General features: G+C 47.3%; 1 protein-coding gene across 1 annotated transcript in view; it reads left to right on the top strand.

Moving 5' to 3' along the window:
• DIS3L2 (DIS3 like 3'-5' exoribonuclease 2) overlaps positions 1 to 12,221 on the top strand; it is a 267,320-nt gene that overhangs the window by 210,559 nt on the left and 44,540 nt on the right. The window lies entirely within an intron of this gene.

Raw genomic sequence — 12,221 nt, 5'->3', positions numbered from 1 at the left:
TGAAGGTAACGCCTCAACTCCTTCCCACCACCTGTTCTCTCTCTGCTCAAACGCACATGTAGATTCACTTTGTGGCTTGCCATTTGTGCTTCCTGACATTCAAGTGTAACCATGCACCCTGTTTTTACAAGGCACCTCATGATATCCAAACTGGAGCAGAATCTCCTCAATTTCTAGGTATTCCTGCATATTTTTACTAGCTGCTGTAGTGAGTTGGCACCTGAGACGTTTTGATTTCAAATCCCATTCTGATTATTGAATCGACAGCAGCAATCCGGGTTAGGATGTTTCTGTTGTCGTGCTGGGTACGTTGTCATGAATACCAGGGTATCAGAAATTCACAGTTTCTCAACCCCACCCAGGAGTTGTATTTTTCTCCAAATTTAGAAGCTTAACTTAGAAGAAGGGAGTATAGAAGATTGTTAAAGGGCAATCCATTCAGGAGTTTAGCCGCTTTTGGACTGCCTTAAAAGGATCTGGAGAACAATTGCCGAAGTATCATTTAAAACAAAATCAATCTCTTTTTAGGTGGAGAACCCTTTTATGTATGTCTGTGTGTATTTATTTAAAGAGGGGACATTTTTTTGAAAGAGGAACAAAGTGTCACCCCCACCCACCTTCCATCTCTGTAGCAGCAGTTTACAAGGCCTGTGCACAAAGCTATCCTCTAAACAGCTCAGCCCAGGAAGTATCAGTACAAAGAGTCAGTAACAACAGCTCCACTAGAAAAATAGGGAAACGTGCTGGTTAAACGCAATGGGATCAAATCCACAGGGAAAGAATGTTTGTTTTACAAGCTTCTAGGAGGGGATTGCACACAATGGGCAGTGGGGAAAACATGAAACCCTTAGACCTGTTGGCTGGCTTGGTTTTTTTTTAAGGATGTTTATAGATCCAGCACTTCTAATTGTGTAGCATATATCTTGAAAATCAGCAGCCCTATTTTCTGCCTCCTCTCCACATACTTTTGTGCGCACTTGTGCCATTGTTTTAAGAAACTTCTGGGGCCGTGGGGCTCTTTTCTTTAAAATCTTAGGCCAATAGCATTCCAGTTTGAAAAGCTTCTTTCTTTTAGCCACTTTGCCTGTTGGAGTAAAAACAGAATCAGATGCATTGAACGGTCGAGCGAGAAACAAAGTAACTAAAATATGTTGAGCACTATTGATTCATAGATATATGGCTATGACCTGTATTTCTGGCAGGTTTAGCATCTGAGACACCCAGGCTGCTATCAGCTGTGACCACATAAAACATGATAGCCAGGACTGGTTGTATAGCAGCTGATGCGAGATCTATAGCCAGACCTAGTGTAATTGTTTCAGATGGCCCCAGATAAAATATTTCTTCCAGTTCTATCCCAGGTGGTTCTAGTTCTGTACTGTGTAAGTCATTTAACCAGTCACAGTGGGCGAGGGTCAAGATTTCCATTTCTTAAGGAGAGCCATAACATCTGAGTTATCAGGGATCATTTTCTTTATAAGGGGATGTTTATCCCTGTGGGCCCAGTACATGCAGACCAGGAGGATGGAGAATACTTGCAAAATATATTGGAACATGGAGAAAAAGTAGGTTTTTCAAGCTTAGTAATAAGTCTCTCTGCATGTGAGACAGCTGCCCTTTCCTTGCCGGTAAGATACTCCTTTATCAGAATGTCAGCTCAGTTCTAAGGAGAGCTACTTTCGTGCTGTCCAGTAGTGATGGTGGCAGAGTATAGTAACTTCATGTGCTCTGTGCCTTGGTTAACAACAAGAGGTTTTGCATTGGATTAACTGACAGTAAAACGGACAAGCATTTGTATTGATCTCATTTTCTTCTCCCTTGCCAGCCCGGTCAGTCATGCTGGGAGGAAAAAACCCTGGTTCTCAAAGCTTACCCCTTTCCTTGGACTATTACCTACAGTTTTAACATGACGGTCACAATCTTCCCTTTGTGGTTTCAAGTGCAGACTTTTACGCCTGGTCTACACACAGCTAATAAGGAGCAAGCTATACCAGGAGCCACACTTGTACACTGGTATAACTGCGTCCCCACCAGGAAGCCTGGGTTACTTTAACTGCACTGGCATAGTAAAAATGTTGCGTTTTTTGTGTAGACCGTGTCTGGGTGTTTGTGGACTATGAGAGAAATGTTGACAATGTTCTGTGACTATGTGAGGGTGTCAGATAGAAGTTGGAAGTGCGTCTCCTGTAGCGGGGCGTCACCTAGAGCAGTGGTTCTCAAACTGTGGGGGTCAGGACCCCATTTTTTAACGAGGTCACCAGGGCTGGTGTTAGACTTGCTTAGGCCCGGGACTGAAGCCAAAGCCCAAAGGCTTCAGCCCTTGGTGGTGGGGCTCAGGTTTCGGCTTCAGCCCCACCATCCGGGGCTGAAGCCCTCAGGCTTTGGCTTCCCACCTCCCGGGGCGGCGGGGCTCAGGCTTGGGCTCAAGTTTCGGTCCCCCTTCTTGGGGTCATGTAGTAATTTTTGTTGTCAGAAGGGGGTCACAGTGCAATGATGTTGGAGAACTGCTGACCTAGAGCATCTAGCTTCAGCGTGTAGGGGATGAGCCTGTAACAAGCAATGATAACAAAGAGTTGCAACAGGGTGGCATAAATCTGATTGCTGTGTAGTTGCTTAGAGATGGGAAGTGGAAATGGTCCCTCCATATAAGAGAGCCTTCAACGCTTTAAAGGGGTGTTCTGTCTGTATCCACAGTTTTTTGTTTCTTGAGTTCTCTGTGAACGTTCTCAGTCATTCAGGCAGGGACCCGTGATGCTTCTTGGAGTCCCTCCTGGAGCTGGCTAACCCTGCTCTGACCAGAGGGGAGTAGCAGAGAGCAGTGTATAATGGCCTTGCATTTGCTGACCAAAGGAGTCATATTTTTGAAATCTCTAGCCTTAAAATGTCATTATCAAAGTAATTACATTTCTAAATTACCTAGACTTAGAAGTGCAAGTACCATGCAGGCTCTCACCAAGGGTGATGTACTGGAATTTGTTGCCTTTAAGATAACATTATGTTAAATTTTCATTAACTCCTCACTGCAGCTGCTACTCCGCTTTCAGCACTGTGGCTATGGGTCAGTTGCTGTGTATTGTATATAAATCACCTATTCACTGGGGACAGTTACAATTATTGCATATTTATGGGCAAAATGCATTAGGGAAGCTGGAACCCAGAACAGGTAGCTTATATTTTCACACTTCTTTTCATCTCGAGGAATCCCAAAGGGCTTTAGAGACTGTCACACAAAGCGGCGCCCCTGAGACGGGATGGTGGAAACCAACGGGGGTGTAGCACCCAGCACAGCAGTTGAAGGCAAGGCCCCAAGGATATGAGAATACCGAGGGATATTAAATAGGCATGAAGAACAGACAGGTTCTACCCCTAGCTACGCACCCCCAATACAGTGCACAGGAGTTTACTGTGCTTCCTGGAGATGATGGCTCCAGGGAACCCTGGGTTTCAAACACGAGACTTCATCCGTGAAGGTTCCCATCTGGCTGCTGCTTCGCAATTTAAACTGTAATTGTTTCAATATTGTGTTAGCTCCTTTGTGTAAAATAAAAGTCCTTAAGCATAGCCCTGGGTTAAAGTAATGTTGTGGATGCCCTGGTGTACTGCCAAATTAACGTGCCAGCTTTTCACCTTGGAAAACCTGAATGTAAATACTTTGGGCCAAGAAAGAAGAGACATCTGGCCATCTCAGGCAGCTCCTGCTGGACTGGGGGGCCTTTACCCCACTCTCCAAGCCATTATTATTATTTTTTTGTATTCTAATAGTATCTAAATGCCCCAATTAAGGTGAGGCCCCACTGTGCTAGGCAATGTCTAAATACGGACTTAGAGGTAGTCCCTGCCCATAAGAATTTTACAATCTAAAATATAAGACAGATCCAGATAGACAACAAATAAGCAATTGTCAAAAGTAACAGTACCACTTCTCCCCACTTCCCACGCTCACAAAACAACCTCTCCCCCCACCATCCCCTCTGTCCAGCTGTCAGTCAAACTCCTTCTCAGGGCTTGTTCACCCCGAGTGCCTTCCATCCATCCTGCCAGGCCCCAGAGAAAACCAGGCAGCCTCACTCAGGTGGAAGCAGTTTTCTTTTCTTTTCTTTTTTTAAACCATGTTGTTTAATTCACCCTAATGGGCATCAATAGTTTTTATTCAAAAGGGGAGCCGACCTGCCTCTGCCCTGGTACTGACCCAGTTAACAAATGGGAGTGCTGGGCTCTCCTGAAATGAGGAGAGGGTTGAAATTGTGACAGGGTGAACAACATGCTCTGTGTATGTGCGCACGAGCGCCTGGTCAAGGGGAGTGTGGCCTGATTCATCTTTGTTCTTCTGACCATGAAAACCCGGCGATTGCCACGTATAAATTGTACATTTTCTGTTGTAGCCCCTTCCTCCAATGCCAGATGATGCGTTTCCATTAGCGCTGCACTGCACGTCTCCCAGAATTGGGGGCTCCTCCCCAGACTCCGTGCTATAAAGAACCCCCTCCCTTTAGGTTTGTGGGGCAGGCACAAATGAAGGCCGTACATTTTTCTGGTCCCACAAATACCGTCTGTTGGGGGTTAGCTAGCTTCTTTTTTCCTGTGGGTTTGGGGGGGGGGGGGTGATTGCGAGAGAGAGAAATGGTATCTGAAATGCAGTGATTGGACACAATGCTGTGGTTCCTATACAGAATGTCAGGTTAGACCTAATTCTTTACAGCGTGTCAGAACTAACAATGCACGGAGAGGTTTGGTGAATTTTGATACCAGTTTTAGGAGTGCCGTCGAAAGGAAAAGTGTGCTGCTAGAAACCTTGCAGACAGCGTAATCTTTAACGGCCTCTCCAACACAAAACCAAAGCTCTTCCTTGCTCTGCACAAAGTCGCTGTCAGCTCTCTCAAGGCACAACAGCAGTCGTGTCCAGGGAAGTGCTAAGAGTGCTAGACCATGACTGCAGCCAGTGGTGGGGTTGTAGGCGAGGGAGGTGGAGTACAGGCTTTGAGACTATCCTCACCTTGTGTCGAGAGTCTCTCATGCTGTGTAGGATGTAACAGGAGGTAAGGGGATGCAGGGCCATATTGGCCTAGCCCCTTGTTTCACCGTCTCTTCTTGGTCCCCACACGCAACCACCGCAGATATCTCAGGGTTTCAACTGAGCCACAGTACGTGACCGCAAATATTTCCCCTTCCAGTACAGAGATGGCAACCCCCGAGACGGGGATTTGTGTAATGTCTAAAACCCGGCTCTGCTGCTCCCTGGGCGACTGCTGCATCCCAGCCGCTGTAATTGGCAGTGGCTGACCGGCTGAGAGCACCCAAGGACCTGCCCCCACAGGATAGGCCTGCTCTCTGTTTGATTACTCCAGGCACTCTCTTAAGCCTGCCAGGGACACCCGGACGTTGTCTGTGCAACTAGGCAGATCCCCAGCCAGCTGCTATGACAAACCTTGCTCTAGACTTGTTCTGAGCCTTGCCCCAACCCTGCTCCTGCTTTCTTCCTGCCCTGCTCCAGCCCTCCTTCCTTGCCTGGCTTCTGACTCTGGCTGCAACTTTCTGGGGCTGGCTCCACCCACCAGGCCTGGCCGCCCACACCGCGGCCGTGACAGTGTGGAGGGTGGCGCTGTACTGAAAAGGCCCGTTTTGACGGTTTCCAAGGGATGCAGGAGGACAGCCATTGTAGGCTTTCTCCCCAACACAAGAGCAGGGCTGGTGGTGTTTCTAGCTGTAATGGGAGACTGACTGGCAACATGGAGGAGGACACTCCGAAGAAGGAGGTTAAGTAGACTTTGGAAAATCATGGAAAATTTGTCCTCAGAACAAGAGTAGTCAGAACCCAGAGATCATTTGGCTTATGGCTGATCCTATGGAAGAAATTAAGTGCAAGAAAAGCTGTCTCCTGTATTTGCTGTAATCAGCATAGAGATCAGACCTGTTTTCTATGTACTATCTGTCGATCTAGGCAGGCACTTACATGGCCTCCACCATCCTACTCTCTGAATGCCTATGCATAGTAAGTCCAGATTCCTAATTATTTTCCATTCCTGTGAAGTCTCTCCAATTGGCATGGCTCTCTCAGAAGGAGTGCAGTGTTCCCGGTTCCCTGTTACCCAGAGACATAAAAGAGAGGTGCTGTCGGTCTGTGACAAGATGCGTCCCATTAGGCACCCCATATTTGCAGTGGTGTTTTTTGCTTACATAGCACATTGCAAACTCCAATCTAATGTGCTGTCCGTGATCACCTCAGTCTTTCAGCATTATACTGTTTTCCAGGTCTCTCCCTCCCATTATGGATGACTTTTCCTCCGATATATCAACTTCCATTTTTCCAATGAATTTCATTTTAATTCCTCACCATGGTTTGGATTAGTGTCAGGATTATGAATTTGTGGTAGGGCTTTGTATGTTATCTTTGGAGTAGCTTTCTAACCCCAAGAGAACAGGAGCTCAAATAGAAACGCACTTAGAGACCTTTTCCTGAAGCAGGGATAGTATACTGATCATTTTGCATTTCCAAGGATCCCAAAGAGATTTACAGACATAGCTGATATACAAACTAGACAGGGAGCACTTCACGCATCAGTGAAATGGGGCCACCTTTGGGCAGCATTACACAACTCTTTAGGACAAGTGAAAAATATCTGCCACTGAAACAGAAAAATGACTAGCCTTTCTACACATAGAGCAATGGTGAGTGGTACATTATGACACAGCCTAAGATGCTAGCACTCCAAATGCCAAGGTATATCCAATTCTGACACTCGCAAGCTACTGGTGACTAATGCTCTTTGTGTTACCAAGCTCTCTTCTGCAGTTTTTCCGTAAAGTGAATTTAAGACAGGCAATTATGAAGCAAGACTTAAATCAGGAGAGCAAGCCTGTAATTGTAATTGAATTGTTTGAACAAGTCGTTTATCACTTACACATTAGCTCACTGCTTTTATTGCTGCTCTTCTGGGCTGCCGTCGGTATGATGCAGTCGGAATTTTTGCAAAGCATCATTGCTTAGTATTTATTCCTGTTTACCAGGAGAGCCACTTATTAGAAGTGATATGGACGTAACGTAGAAACCAGCTGATACAGCAGCAGTGACTTTTTCAGCTCACCTGACAGATACGTATCAGACTTGCTGAACTTCAGCACAGAGGGTCACTCTCCTGTCAGATGTAAATCAGGTGAGCTGGCAGTTTCATGATGTTATGTTCACCTCAGTGTACTGAGTTTAGACTTTTAGAACTGTCCATGCCTGTAATTTGTGCAAACAGCCACCCTGCTGCATATGCATGCATACAGGTCTAAAACACCTGTCGGTATCACACAGTTGCCAAGTGTCATGTCCCCTACGGCGGCAGCACTAGTTGAATGGTCATATTTAAATGAGATTAACTGGCCTTCCTAAGAGTTTTTGATTTCATAGTCAGCAGCCAGCAAATATGGCCCTTTATCCTTCTCTGATTGGTGTGGTTTGGGGAGATTGCTTAGGTAGCAGTTTCTCTAATTTGGCTTGAATTGCAAATTGTATGTCGGAAGTACAATCCCATGCCAGGTCTGCAGCACCACCAAATCCCAGGATTTCATGATGCAAAACATCTAGCATATATGTCTGTAAAGTCCTGTGCTGGACATAGGAAGTGCTTTGTACTAAGAGTTGGTAGGCTGAAGCTTATTAAATGCCTTTTGGGGATTTCAGAATCAAAGTGAAATTAGGGCTCTAAGCCTCAGCATTGCATTCGTTAGTCGTAGTCAATCAGCTAAAGCCATGTCTTCACTTCAGAGTCAACTCAGGTGGTCAGCTTGGGTTAGCCTAGCCCAGGTGAGAGCAGCCACATTGCAAAGCCATATCCTAGTTACTGTGCCCTTGCTAGTGTGTGTTGCTAAGACTTCTGGGGGCGTATCCCATAGTTCTTTGTGCTTTGGTAAGCTGAGCTGTTCTATTATTTTCTTCCTGGAGAACTTGTCCTGTGCTTCCAGGCCCCTGGGGGGAATTGCGGGAAGGCTTTGGAGGACTTTCTGCCCCCGAGTGATTTAGCCTGAGTCCTCACTGCAAAGTGGATGAGTTACCAGCCTGAGTGAAAGCAGCACCAGGCCTGTAGCCTATACACTCAGCCAGGCCGGCTTGCCTGGGTTTAAACACCACCAGACTCAGGTGGGAGGGGGCTTAGGGACATCACCTGAATAAACACCCAAGTTAGCTCTGCAGTGAAGACGGACCCTAAGGAAGGAGGTGACTGAGCAGGATGGAATTCTGCCTTGTGATGCAGAGACTCTTGTTTTCCGTTTGACTGAGTTGGCACCAGGCTGTACCCAAACTGATGTATAGTCTCCACCTGCCAAAGAGTAAACCTCTGCCACAGTTGGCTCTATGGGGCCGATAATTGACTCTGTCCACCATATGTAAAGGTAACCCAGTCCTCCTGGGGGCTGCACAGGTTCAGTATATGTTAAATTGTCAGGCAGAATTAGTCCAGATGTTGCGCTGTAAAACTCCAAAGGAAATGTAATCCTGGTTTAATAAGATGTGGGCTCGATTTTGTACATGCTACAGCAAACAAGACTACAGGACATAAACCACAAAATGGATTTAGTCACCAGAGGCATTCTGCGGCAGCCAGTGGAGTAGCTGTTCCCATGCAGAAGAGACCTTGTTGCAGTTTCATTCTGAGGAAACTGGGCTCTTTAAAAGGACTTTGCCCAGGGTACTGCTTAGCTTCTCAATCTGTCAACACTGAAAACTTCCTGATAATAAGTGTCCAGCATCTTGTCTCTCCAGGGTGCATCGGTTCCCTGGCAGAGCCCTGCCCTCTCATCTGACACCCTGCTACTTAACAGTGGGTTTCTATTTTCCAGGTGCTATAGAATTAGTGACTAGTGAATCCTCACAACCTCCCTGTGTGGTGGGTACTGTAAACAGTCCTCATGGAAATAGCATTGGGTAGAGATGTCAAGGCACACTCCAGCTCTGTGCCCAGGTGGAAGCTGGCGATCCCAGGCCACTCTCCAAATGAAGTTCAGATGTTCCCCTCGCATCCTGGCTAACGTTCCTGCTCGTGCTGAAATGAGGTTGAATGTCCAAAACTGTTATAGTTGTGGAATGGGTCTTGTGCTGTCAGTAGCTCTCTGAACAGTGCCGGGAGAGCAGAGTAAGAGAATATCAATCTCCTCCCAGCTCTTCCTGCTCTCATCAATGAGCTGCATGTCCTCTCAGATCCAGAGATGTCCTTTTTTTCGTATTGCACAGATGTGCCTGCACCGGTCCTTTTAACGCTGCTGTGGTTGAGCTGCAGCCTCTTAATAGCTTCAGTCTGAATCCTTCGGAAGAGATGTAAAGCCCGCTCCTTAGCTGCAGAAGGCTGGCTTTCCAGTAGCTGTCAGGGAGACCAGAAATAGACCTGCAATCACCGTTGAGGCACAGCAAAATGCTGTTTCCATATGTATTCACTGAAGATCTGTCTGCATAATGGTTTACTTAACAATACGCTAGGAAACCATCAAAAGCACCATCAAATAGCCACATTCTCATTCAGACCCGTCCCACGCACTAGCGCTCAGGAAGGCAGGCCAGCACAGGTCTGAATGGGTAGGCGCAAAGCGTTCTAGTTAAGGGGAGGCTCTTCAAAAACCGAGTCATTTTCAGCCTTGTACCCCAAATGGCTGGGCCGATTTTCTTCACGTACCGGACATACTCCCTCGGCGCTGAGATCAGGCTAGAAAAACGTCGGCCCTGCAGAAGGTGGTTTTGGTTTGGTTGGTTGGGTTTTGGTTTTGCAACAGATTTTTCATAAAGTGGGGACCTGAGCTGGACTAGCTCCTGTGCCCTGGCAGTTGAGTCTCTAACACGCTACGACCCCATGAGAACTCCCAGAGTAAACCGGGTGAAATCTTGTTACTGGCCTTCTGAAATTGGTGTGGGAGGGGGGCTTCTTTAGGCCTGAGATGCAGACTGCACTGGAGGTAAATATACGTATAGAAGCCAGGATGGTGACCTTTTCACTTTGCTCGAATGTCCTGCTTTCCACTTGCTCCATGATGTCAAAGGTCACCTGCCAAGGAAAGCCGGGGGCGCTGGCTCCAGGGAGCTGCTGGTGCAGGGCCCTGGCGCCTGGGAGCAGTGGCCTCGTGCTGCTCCTTTCACTGCTGCGGTTCCCAGGAGAGCCCTGCGGTTCAGCGGATACCGATTTCTATCCGCAGAGATCCGCATCCGCGGGTATAAATTTGTACCTGCGCAGGGCTGCTCATTTTTTGTGAGGAGGGGCGGGGGGTCAGTACCGTACCGGTATGAGTTAAAATCTACTTGCACCACCGCATACAGTGCTAAGAGATCTGATCTATTCAGACTTCCTAGGTGACCTCAGGCAAGGTGACCCGTCTGTGCTCAATTTCTCCATCTCTAAAGTGGGAATGATCCTTCGGTTGCAGGGGCATTGTGGGATTAATTCATTAGCCTGTGTAAAGCACTCGGAGATCCTGTAATGGAAGGTGATGGAGGAGAGCAAGTACTATTACTTCTACACCAGCTCAGCCTTAACTATCAAATCAACAAGTGTGTTTAGCTCTTATCTCTGAATGCGGTTTCACTACCATACTTGGTTTTGCCTCCAGTACTCACGGTGCTAGTTTTGGTTCAAAGTGCAGCTTGCAGCACTCATCTGCTGTAACGTTTTGCACTGACTGATTTGGCAGCAATATGAGATCACATGAATTTTAGAACAGTGTTTCTCAAACTGGGGTCCGCAGAACCCTGGGGGTCCATGAGGGTACTCCAGGGGGTCTGCGTGACCCGCTGATCAACTCTTCCCCCGCCCTCCCAGTGCCTCCTGCACTCTGGGGAACAGCTGTTCACAGCGTGCAGGTGGTGCTGGGAGAGAGGGGGAGGACCGGGGATGGGGTGCGCTCGAGGGAGGGGGCAGCGGTGGAACGGGGGCAGGAAGAGGCGGGGCAGAGGCCTTGGGGGAAGGAGTGGAGTAGGGGCAGGGCTGGGGCTGAGTGGGGGACTTGGGGGTCCGTGAAAATTTTTAAATCAAAAAGGGGAGTCCTCGGGTTACTACAGTTTGAGAACTGCTGTCCTAGAACTAGTACTATGAGTTGGCCTAGTCTGAGCTCCTCCCTGTGCTGAACCTTCACCAGCCATTGGTTCACCTGCCTTATTCTCCACCCTTCCCGCACATCTGTTACTTACGATCTTCAGACAGCCATCAGTTTTCTTTTTAAACATTAATACATGTTATTATGGAGTCCCTCGGACTGATCAAAGTACCCCTCAGCTGCGTGGCTTATTCAGTAGAGCGCCCTCCCCCACTCTTACAGTCAGCTGATACCTACTGTCTCCTAGGGCAGGAATGGCAGGGGACCTGCATCATGGTGTAGTGTTCGTTCTCACTGTCTGTGCTTCTCTCCCTGTGGGCGAGCTGGCGCTCTGGTACGCTGTAGCATATAGGGTGGCCTGCAGGGGTGAGGATGCTAAAGGGTTGCAATAGCATAAGCTGTTTATTGGACAAGGCATTTCATTAATGGATGCTTCACCCTGCATTTATGCTTCATATTCCTTTGCGGTCTCACTCACGGGCAAAAGATCTCTCTCAATTGTCTGCATCAAGTCAGTCGCATCCCACAAAGATTAGCCAAACAGATTGAATCTAGGTTGTTCTGTCTAACTGCAAACCATGAGCTGTTTCCAACCTGAGAGTCTCCCCTTTCCTTCTCTTCCCCGTTAAAGGGAAGAACCTCCCTAAATTTCTTGCATGAAAGCCATCCGCAGATTGCACTCATGCAGCATGGCAAAAAGTCACTCTTAATCTGTCAAAATTCCATCTAAACTGTATCATTTCCATAAAACTGTATTTGATGGGACTATTAATGCAAAAGGCATAATTCTGGGAGGTCTTTGTTATTCTAGATTATGCCCTTGCAGGACATTGCAGTAGGGCACAGAGACCCCAGTTCTGAATGAAAGTTTCTGGACCTCGTTGGTGCGCAAATAGCAATACAGACAAACTAGCATTACTACCTCACATAGTGAGACCTGTAGCCTTAACTCTTTTTAAAATCCCTTCCAGTGCGGTTGGTATGTGAGAGCAGTCTGCGCAGTTCTGTACAAGACCTGCAGAAAAACAACCCCAGCAAGCTTGCTTTCTAAAAGATAAAGTTCAGACACTGAAAAGGGGAGAACTTAAAACTTCTTTTTACGTTGGGTGAGTGAAGGTGCCATAGGGAGAGGGGAGTAGCAGAGTGCTCAGATAGGCTGACGT

The sequence above is a fragment of the Trachemys scripta genome, chromosome 9 (assembly GCF_013100865.1).
Source record: "Trachemys scripta elegans isolate TJP31775 chromosome 9, CAS_Tse_1.0, whole genome shotgun sequence".
In the NCBI taxonomy this organism is placed as follows: domain Eukaryota; kingdom Metazoa; phylum Chordata; order Testudines; family Emydidae; genus Trachemys; species Trachemys scripta.
The sequence above is the reverse complement of the archived record's forward strand: the minus strand, read 5'-3'. Positions and strand labels throughout refer to the sequence as shown.